We start from the raw sequence: 11,138 nt of genomic DNA on the forward strand, positions 1-11,138 counted from the left end.
ACACAGAGCACTCCAAAGTGAAAAAGAACTGTTTCCCCAGTTATTCAATAATTTTACTTTTCAGGCTGGACTCTTCTCTTGGCTGGGGTGATGACACCTTGCTCTACTCACAGGGCCTTGGAACTACTTTATTATTAGATGTATTTATTTGAAAGGCAGAGCAACAGAGAGGGAGAGATGGAGAGATGTATCAGAGAGAGGGAGTCAGAGATAGAGTGAGGGAGTGAGAGTGAGACACAAAATGTCGCAAAGGCAGGGCAGTCAAAGCCTGGAGTCAGGAACTTAATCCAAGTCTCCCACACTGGAGGCAGGAGCCCTGCTGCGTGGCAGGAAACTGGAACCAGGAGCTAGAACCGGGAATCAAACCCAGGTGCTCAGATGTGGGATGCGGCTGCTCCAACAGGTGTCTTAAAAGCTAGGCCAAATGCCTGCCCATTTTTATAGGGTCTGGTGTGCAAGTTGATACATGTGTGTAACATGAATCCGTCAGTGCATGTGTGTAATGTGTAATGATCAGTCAGGGAAATGAGTGTTCCTATCTCCTTAAACATCATTTCTTTGGGGAAACACTGGATTCCTCTCTTCGAGCTCTGTATAAAAATCTAGAGGAAGCCTCACGGCAGGTGGGCGTTTAGCCTGGCGGTTGGGACGCTGGTTAAGATGCCCATATCGGGTACCTGAGTACAATAACTGACTCTGGGTCCTGCCACCAGCTTCCTGCAAATGCAAACCCTGGGGAACAGCAGGTGATTGTGCAAATAATTGGCTCCCTGCCACCCACGTGGGAGACCTGGTGAGTTCCCTGCTCCCTGGCTCCATTCCTGGCCCGGCCTCAGTATTACGGGTGAGTGCATCAGTGGATGGGAGTCTCCCTCTCCCTCTCCCTCTCCCTCTCCCTCTCCCTCTCCCTCTCCCTCTCCCTCTCCATCTCTCCCTCTCTCTCCATCTCCATCTCCCTCTCCCTATCTCCCCTGCCTGTCAAATACAAAAACCTTTTGAAGTTCATGGAAAATGTGTATTATGAACTCTACATGGATTTCATTTTTTTTGCACCAAAATAAACATCTATTTTAATCCCATTGTCCCACAAAGGATTACTACTTTGCGTAGTAAGCGGCTGTGAATCACATCACCCCGGTGTCCTGGGTTGTAGGACATGCAGTGCATTCTTCCCAACAGGCTGTGTTTCGGCCCCTGTGCCCCAGCCGCCCCCCGTGCCTCTCCCCACTCCCCTCTGGCCATTGCTCCTTTGCTGCCTGTCTCTGTGGCATCAGCGTCGTTGGCCTCCACGCAGCAGAGGGAGTGTACCGTCTCGTCGTTGTGTGCCTCCTTTGTTTCACACACTGTCCTCCATGTTCATCCATTCTACAGCTTCTGTTTTTCAGGGGATTGTGATTGAAACTGTAACTGCCCCGATAGCTTCTAACTCAGTCCCTGGGGCATTCTCAGACCTCACTTCCTTTAGCATCTGTATTTGTAATCTTTATTGGAGCTGTGCTGGGCCCTCTGCATGCACGATGATTAGCAGTATTAATTACGGATTTATTTAAATGAGGGCTCTCATGAAGACTTAGGCAGTCTGAAACTTTCCAGCAATGTGCCTTCCCCCAGAGGACTTAAAAGATTAATTCTAAAATGTGTTCCTTTGGATTGAAACCCAGTACTGTCTCACCAGTGTGAAGGCACTTGCTTTTAACAAACTGGAGAAATATGCAGTTAGCCTGTGTGAAAAATCTTGGGGTGCTCACGGCCTTCTGCTCACAGCTCGTGTTGCCAGGTGAGTTTCGAATCCTCTGAAGTCAGGCAGACTCCAGAGCTCTCAAGCCCTGTTCCACGAATGCGATACTAAGAGGTCTCCCCCAGGTCCTTTATGGCTAGGAGCAGTGAAGGTCCCCGTCACAACACCATGATCCGATCAAGCTCAGGGTGATGGTCACCTCAGGACATCAGTGGAGACATCTGAGCCTGGAGACAGCATTTCGCTACGAGCTTGGATAGTAAATCCATCCGCAGGGAGAGGTCCTGCTGGGGAGAGGGAGCGTGCTGATGCCGTCAGCTCACAGATGGCACGGCCCTTTCCTGCGGCAGCCTCCGAGCCGCTCACAGCTGTCCACGCCGACCACTGTCGTGGGTGCTGGCATAAGTTACAGGGAAACTCTCCCGCTGTCCAGCGCCCTTGATGGCTGCAAACTCCTTGCAGCAGGACACCTAAGTGGAACGGCACAGCTGCAAGAGGAGAGGTGAGGGGACCTGAGGGCTTCTGCTAGCAGCGTGTGTCCTTGTCGCCCCTGAGCACCAGTTTCTAAAGAGGGAAGCTGGAAACATGACCGAGATGACTGGATAGAGGGGCAGCTCGGAACCCGAATCCAAGGGTGGCTGTTACGCTGCTGCAGTTTAGCTCAGCATTGGGACGCTACATTCCACGTCAGTGCTGTCTCAAGCCCTGGCTCCCATGCTTCCATTCAAGCTTCCGGCTGATGTACCTGGGAGGAAGCGGTTGATGGCCTAAGTGGTTGGACTGCCACCTGTATGGGACACTTGGAGTTCCCGGCTCCTGGCATCAGCCTGGCGCAACCCTGGCTGTGGTAAGCATTTGGGAAGTGAGCCAGTGCATGGTCTCTCTCCGTTGATCTGCCTTTCAAAGAGATGAAAATAAATAAACATAAAAAAGTGGAAACACTGAAGACCAATAAACATTCAGATATAAGCAAGATGAGCATGGAGAGGTCACTAACACATCAGACAGGCAAAACATTTAAGGTATGAAGCGCCCTGTATTGGCAGGTATGGACCCACAGGAACTCATGCATTAAGTCCTTAATTTGCTTGCACCAAAATAAACTTATAATTCCATTTTCCCCAAGATATTTGAAGATTCTATTTCACATTGCTGGTGGAAAGGTAGATTGTTACAACCGCTTTTGGAAAATCATTTATTACGCAGTAAATTTTAACCTGAACATACCCTGCGGCCCAGCCATTCTGCTGTTGGGTGTGTCTCCTACACAAAGTCAGGTTCATGTGCATCTGAGCACAAGAAAGCACACGGGCCCAACCTGACAGCAGCCCAGGTGTTCACCAGCAACGAGGAAGTACATGCCAAAACATTAAAGTAAGGGGACCCTAGAGAGGACCACGAAAATGAACTAGGACTACATGTGGCCAGGCGCAGGAGTCCCACAGTGACAGAAGAATTAAGTGTAGGTCTGCATGATACTAAAGCAACTTCCAAAACAGACAAGGCTTAAACCTGATGAACCCCACAGGGGAGAGGCCCTTGACTTACTCTTTCAAATGCCCAGAGTAGAGCCACAGTGAATTTTTGCAGAATGGCCTTTTGTATTTAGTTCAGGGACATGTATGTGGGCATAAAAGTAATTTAAAGCCTCCTATCTGAAAAAGAATAGGATTTCCCCTAGGAATGGTTGAGGATGCTGTGGTTGCCGGCACTGGTGGGCAGTGTGTTCTGGGCTGCTCCTGACCCACATGGTGGCTGTGGGAATGTTCGCATGGATTTATTCTCAATACCATGTGTGTGTGGTCGACAGGCCTCCTGGCTGTCATATCTCACAGTGTGACAGCTAATGCGACAGACAGGCAGTTTATTTGGTTTCATTTCAGTCCACTTCTCTGGGCGTGGGGGTGAGAGGGAGGTGTGTTCTTGGACCTAGGACTGCAGGTGCATCTGAGACAGCTGTGACCTTAGAGCTTTTCTGTGTTTGCATCAAGAGTTTTGGGAGTGGCACAGGCAATAAAAGGCCTGGGCTCGATTTTGCCCTTTGCCATTTCCTGCCTGTGTTGCCTGGGACATTCAGGTAGACTATTTCCTCAACTCTGAAATAGGGCTTCTAGGAGCCTAGGGTAGCAGCGATTAAACGAGGATTAAATAAAAGATGGTTTGCTGTGGTGCCTTTGTGTGATGAGAAGAGGCCCCTCCTCCTGCCGGAGACTGCACTGGGGCACAGCTTGGACAGCAGATGTGCCCATTGTGTCGGTAACAAGGCGCCCTTCTGGGCAGAGGCCTGGGCCTGCCCACACCCCACCCTGCTGTCCTGAGTCCCGCCCCCACAGTGAGGCTGTGGAAGCAAGCAACAGCTGCGTGATTTGCAGATAGTAAATGTTTAACGTCGCCGTGGTCAGGCTCCAGTCCTGTCCGCTTGGAGAAAGAACAGTTTACCGGGATTCACCGAACGTCAGGTGGGAACAGCAGAGCCTCAGCTCCTCCTGTTGGAGAGTTCCGTTTTTTTTTTTTATGTGAGCTTGAATAATCATGTTCTGATTGCGTGGTGGTTTTAAACACACCATCTTTAGCGCTGGTCTCAGAGCTGCAGGAGAATAAGACTCTGTTTTGTTTCCCTGTCTGGGAGCTGGGACTTGAACTGGGGCTACAGTTTATTCCCTCTCTGGGTGCAGCCAAGGGTCTCTGGGTGAGCAGAGGAGATAGAATTAGCTAGCAGTGGTACAGAGTGGGGGACCTGCCTTTACCCCCCCCAACCAAAAATGTCACTTTTTCATTATTTCACAATTGAGATTTGCATAGGAATTCATTGAATGGCAAGGTTTTACTGTTTTTTTTTTCTTTTGATGTTTACTTTTAATATTTTCCTCTACTTGAAAGGCAGAGTGAGAGCAAGTGCGAGTGAGTAAGAGATATCCATCTTTCACCCTCTGGTTCACTCCCCAAATGCCCGCGACAGCCAGGGTTGGGCAAGGCCGAAGCCAGGAGCCGAGAGCTGCATCTCTGGACCCTGAGGTCTGAAGCCCCCTCTGCTCTTGTTCCCTGACGTCACGGAGTCCTGTGATTGGCATCCTGGTCTGGAGGCCACCGTGTGAATCTGTAGTGTCCTTTAGCAGGCTTTTCTGGGATTTCAGGTTGATGGAGAGATGACTAAAGCATTTAGATAAAAAATAAATGCTCAAAAAAATAAGCAGTATTAATTGAGAATTGTATAGACTCTCTTTTTGGTATGTATGTGTGTAAATATGTAAACTTAGTGAATAATAATTTTTGAGAATCTTTGGTTAGTTTGTATAAATTACCTGATTTATGAAGTACAGGTGTGTGAATGTGTGCATTGGTAGAATTCAGAAATCTAAAAATAAGACTTTGATGTGTAGGGACTTTTCTAAAATTTGTTTGATTCATATGTGTAAACCTAGTATGTATTAGTTGTTATTTTTTCCTTTCTGTTCTTAGATTTCTTTTTTAAAATTTTTATTTAATGAATACATTTTTACATAGATACAACTTTAGGAATATAGTGGTTTTTTTCCCCCATACCACCCCTCCCCCTGCTCCCATCCCACCTCCCTCTCCCTCCTCTTTCTTCATTATGGTTCACTTTTAGTATGACTTCTTATACACAGGACCAACTCTATGCTAATCATAGACTTCAACAACTTGCACCCACACCCACACACAACATACAGAGTACAGTTTGGGGAGAGAATTTGCTGTCGATTCTCATATTATAATTCAGTAGGGACAGAGGTCCTACCTGGGGAGCAAGTGCACAGCTGTTGCTGTGGATTTGTTCTGAGAGGAGAAGTGTGGTGGGGGCAAGAGGCATGGAGTCACCACACAGACCCTGGGAGTTGGGTGAAAGCAGGCCAGAGGTGAGCAGCCCGCAGACTTATTTCAGTTGGTACAGCGCTTATGTAGCCAAGACAGCCAATCTGGTCAAGGGGCGGTCTATGCGCTAACCAATCACAGCCTGTTGCCAGGCAGGCTCCATTGCCAGGTGGGTTCCGAAGCCATTCCTGAGTAACTGATGCTTGCTTGCCAGTGGCCATCTTGGCATGGCCTTCTCATTCCACCACACAGTGACTACTGTTGTACCTTTAACAATTAACACTCTTTTTTTATGATGTCAGTGATCATCCGAGGCTCTTGCCATGGGCTGCCAAGGGTGTGGAGGCCTTTTGTGACCACAGACTCTGTTGGTATTTGGACACAGCCATAAGCAAAGTGGATGTTCTCTTTTTCCTTCAGAGAAGAGTGGAGAATTGCATAGACTCTTATGTCAAAAATGTTGACTTTCTGTAAATCTCATAGCTTTTCTCCCAAGACAGTTTTCTCCGAGAGCAAGCTGACCTTGTCAGTGGTTTGCTGGGCCTGCCGCGTGGATGAGGAGGGGCCTACTATGCTGGAGAAGCGAGAACAGGTCCCCCACAGTGTTGGGGAGGCAGGGAGCCGCTTCCTGTGGCTCCTCCAGGAAGCTTAGTTCATGTGTCCCTGCCTGCCTCCTGCTTGGCACCGTAGTATTTAGACCTAACCAGGTCTGGAAGTGTCAGAGAGATGAGCTGTTCCCTCTGGGACCCCAGCCCAGCATCTGGGTGAAATTCACTCTCGAAAGCTTTGTTTTGATGCCTGGTTGGCAGGAGAGTGATGGCAGAGGCCAACAGGGCTGGGGCTGCGCCGTGGAATCTCACTGAAAATGACGAGCTCTAAGGGCCCAGGCGAGAGTCACAGGTGAGCAGCTATTCTTGGGGGTTGTCAGAAGACAGTTGGACAGCAAGTCTCCCCCAGTCTCTCGCTGGTGCATTCAGTATGGCATTTTATGTTGTGTTCTCTGGATTCTTCCTTGTAATCAGACACATCCCGCAGCTGGGAGGAGGGAAGGTGCCCAGGGAAGATGCTGCCCCCTGGTGCTGGAAGGAGGTCCTGCAAGGGGTGCTCCCGGCACAGCCAATGCTGTAAGCCCTGCTTGTGTTTGCCAGAGACCCTCAGGGCTGTCCCGGGGTTGGTGTGTAGGTGGTGCTTGCAAGAATGAAGTGTCTCCTGTGGTGTTAGGCAAGTATGAGAGTAACAGTAACCACTGCCCTTTTGAGTGTCAGTTGGAAAACTTCCTGGGGTTGGGTTTGATATAAGAACAGGCAGAGATGGGTGACGGCTGGGAGCCCCATTTCACGGACGGGTTTGCTTCACCACACATTCCTTGTGCATTCTTGGGGACTTTTGATGGTGATACGCCTTGGAGAAGACTTTTTTTTTTTTTTGGTTTAGTCTGCTTGAGATTATTTGAGTTTCTGTGTCTGGATGCCCATGTCTCTTTCAGGACCTGGGACATTTTCAGCTGTTATTTCATTCAGCAGGTTCTCGGTGCCTTTTTCCTTTTCTTCTCCTTCAGGGGTGCCTATAATGTAATTATCTGGTCATTTATGGTATCTCATGTTTTGTGAGACTTTCTTCATTCTTTTTATTTTTTATTTTTTGCCTGATTGGGCTGTTTCAAAATTCTTGTTCTCAGGGTCAGAAATTCTTTCCTCCGTTTGGTCTATTCCGCTATTAAAGCTCCAGTCATATTTTTTATTTCACTGATGGAAGATTTCATCTCCAGAATTTCTGCTTGGTTCCTCCTAGTGAGTGCTGTCTCCTTAGTAATAGCTTAATTTGTGTCACTCATTGCTTTCCTCAGCTCTTTGTTTTCTCTTGCCTCTTGTTGAATTCTGTACCTGTCATTTCACAGATTACCTTCAGCTCAGGCTCTGATTCTGGGGGATTATTGTGTTCTTTTGGAGGCATCCCGCTACCTTGCTTCTTCACGTCTCCCGTGTCTCTACGTTGACGTCTGCCCACCTGGTGTATTCCTCCCTTTTCTTTATGGGGTCGGTTTTCCTGTGGAGGGGTTTAGGGTTAGCTGGAATGCAGGGTATCACTTGGCTTGATGCTTTGGCTTTGGTTCTAGGGGGGCCCAGCAGTGTGGTCTCTGAGTGATGTGTCAGTCAGTGTCAGCTGTGTCTGTGACACAGTGGACCGGCCTGCTGCAGGGCATAGGGGCAGAGTGTGGTTGTCAGATGAATAAGGGTTTCCTTGGGAGTGCATCTTTGGTCCCAGAGAGTCAGCGTCAGTCTCCCTGGAGAAGGTGGTAGCCAGGACCTTGTCCTTGGTGCTGGGGCGCAGGGGTGGCTGCCCTCTGTCCTACTGGCAGGTCTGAGTGATGCTGGGGCTTGTGACACCCATTGCTGTGGCTCTGAGACCATGTGACATCGATGGACCCTGCCTCAGGTCCTGCTGGGTGAGTCCAACTGGTGCTGTGGCTTATAACACCAACAGCCGTAGGCCTAGGACTAGGGGATGTGTACTGGACCCTGTGCAGCCCTGCAGGGGGACTACAAGGCATATAGATTTTACTCTGGAGGGTACGGGCCCAGAGAGGTGGAGGCAGGTTCTTCCCTATGTCCACCAGGCGAATTCTATGGGCACTGAGAAATCTAGAACAAACTGTTAGAGTCCTGGTGTTGCAGGGTATAGCAGGGTCATTATCCAGATCTCCCAGGGTGCGAGCAGACTTTTTTATGGGCTGCTTCTGGTGTTAGCCCCCAGAAGCTAAGGCGAATCCCCCGGCTCACATATGGCGTGTGAGCGTAGCTCTGCGTCTGAAGCCCCAAAACTCCCACAGTTGCCGGATGCAGGGGACCCGCCCTTTGCCCTGCGTGCGGCCCTGACGGTGATGCTGGTAGAACAGAGGTGCGCGGTGCGACTTTCCACTGCTGAGTGTGGCGCTCTGGGCCATGGACAACCAAGAATCCGCGGAGTGAGAGCCGTGGCGGGTGAGCGAGGGCCTCAGGCACTGGGGAGCTCCTTTTCCTGAGGGGCCGCGATCCGTGCTTTGTGCGCTTTTTCCTAGACACACTCCCTTGTTTCTCCGTGACTAACTCCGAGGTCCCCGAGTGCGGAAGAGGTGGTGCAGCTGGGCTGGGGGCCTGGGCTGGCGGAAGCCTGAAGCGGGGCTCGGACAATTCTGGGGCCCGGGGCCCAGGCGGAGGTGACCCGTGGAGGCTGTGGACGGCTCACTGGAACTCCGTGCCATTGTCCAGTCCCGGTCCACACGGAGCAGCGGCTTCCTCCAGAGCCCAGCGGCCTCGCTTCTTGGCCTCTGCCTCTCAGAGGTGCCGTGGGTGCTTGCTCAGCACCACCATCCATGTCGGCCCCGTGGGAACGCAAGAAACGTGTCTGCCCTCTCCCGGGGCCTTCCTCTCGGAGCCCTCTCTGGCCTCTGGGACCGCCAACGTCCTCCCCCAAGACAGCGGCTGAAGCGCCCTTGGTGACAGCCTCACCCCCGTTTGCGCAGGAAAGGCCTTTGAGAGCCCAGGAGTTCCATCTCCAAGGCTGCACTACAGCCGAGGGAACGAGGGCTGATCTTGGGGTCCTTTCTCGGGCCCCTCAGGTTCTGGGCTCGGGGGTACTGGTGCTGGTGTGTCCCGAGGAATATAGGGCACTGGGTCCATTGCCTTTGCTGTTGGTGATACACAGCTTTCTGCTGTTTCTGTTATCAAATAATTGTTTCCCGTTATTTCCCAGGTTGTAATACGCAAACACACATAGGTAACCAAAAACCCACATAAAAAGCAACCCCAGGGGACCGTGAAGAGGGAAAGTTTGTTCAAGATGGAGACCATGCCATGACTGGCCCCTGTCTTCCCTGTCGCCTTCAGGGACTTTGTTAGTGGTGAGCAAGACCGGGATCCAGGGAGTAAGGGGTTCCGTGGTCTAAAGGCTCTGGTGCAGTCCCAGTACAACCCTCCCCTTTCCTTGCCGGGGTCAGTGGACAGCTGGAGCGCTGAGGCCGGCTCTCCTGGCCTCACCAGTTCTGCCACCCCATAGATGCTGATTTCTTACCAGAACAGCGGGTAAGGTTTCCTCTGAAGTCATCACGGAATTCCGAGCGCCTGCTGAGAGCCAGGTGTTGGTGAAGCTCTTGAATAACAATTATTCACCACCTGTCTCTGTCTTCCTCTATTAAGCAGTTAACCCTTTGCCATAAATGTTGTGAAGGTTTCCCCCTGTTTGTGGTTTATCTTTGGGCTTTCTGCTTTATGGAGTGGATTGTCCCCAATATGTTTCCTGCTTTTTTGTTGGCAAATCTTTTAATCTTTTTCATTTATGGTTTTGTCTCTGATATTTGCTACTGTTTTCTCCCAAAGGGGAAGTTTCCTTTGACACAAGCCAAATGAGCACTTTTCTGTGCATTGGGCACCTGTGGCCATGGGAGACTCAGAAACATATTACATACTATTCTGTTAGGTGGATGATGTCATAATTCCTTTAAAATATTTACTTATTTATTTAAAAGGAAGAGTTAGAGTGAGAGCGAGAGTGAGATGTCTTCCATATACTGGTTCCCTCCCCAAATGATCACAACAGCTGGGTTGGGAAGGTCAGAGTCGGGAGCCCAGAACTCCATCCAGGTCTCCCACGAGGGTGGCAGAGGCCCAAGAACATGCGCTGTCATCCACTGCTTCCCAGGCACATTAGCAGGGAGCTGGATCGGCAGTGGAGCAGCTGGGATGCAAACTGGAGCTGCAGTATGGGATGCCAGAGTTGTAAGTGGTGGTTTTTTTGGCTGCACCACAATCAATACCAGCCCCTTCTTTCGCTTTTACTCAGCCTGAGTTTCCTCTGAAAGTGGCGCCTGTCAAGGACTTGAGTGGCAGACCCTGAGTGGGAGGGGGTCCCAGGAGCAGTGAGAAGTGTGGGGAGTGGGACAGGGAGAGGAAGGCAGTCGCTGAGGCTACTTCTGGGGGTCGCTGGGACCCCTGTAAAATCTGCCTAACACAGTTCACAGCTGGCTGGGTCCCTCTAGGGGTGAGCTCTGTGGTCCTTGTGGGCTGGTGTATGCCCGAGGGCAGAGGCGTGGAGGAAGCCAGTGGGCAGTGTGGGAATTGTCTTCAGGCACCTGCTGTGTGTGCTACGGACATGGCAGGGCCGGGACACCTCCTCCCCGTGTGTCCCTGCTGTTGCTCAGCACTGTGTCTGTGTGAAGTCCTTTGTGCCCCCGAATCTTCCAGATGGCACAGGGTGGAAGGACCTGACACCATGGCTGTCAGCACAGCCCTTACCGAAGGAGCTGGCACCAGGGTGGCTGCTGGGACGGCGCTATGCTTGTTCCCCACCGTGGTGACGCTGGTCCTCTCCTGTGTGGACGCCTCCATTTGGATTCCCCTTGCTTCTGAACTAGATTACTTGCCGAAGGGTCACCAGGTCTTCTCCCAGCTGACTCTGGCTCCCTGGTGATCCTGCTCTTGTGTGGTCGCGGAAGCATCAAGCGGCACCCGGGGAATCGCCGAGTTCTTGACTCACTCCTCCCTGCCCAGTCACAGACGGCAACCTTGTCTCTGTGCTGTAGTCGTGGCAG

This window comes from Lepus europaeus, chromosome 4 (genome assembly GCF_033115175.1).
Source record: "Lepus europaeus isolate LE1 chromosome 4, mLepTim1.pri, whole genome shotgun sequence".
In the NCBI taxonomy this organism is placed as follows: Eukaryota; Metazoa; Chordata; class Mammalia; order Lagomorpha; family Leporidae; genus Lepus; species Lepus europaeus.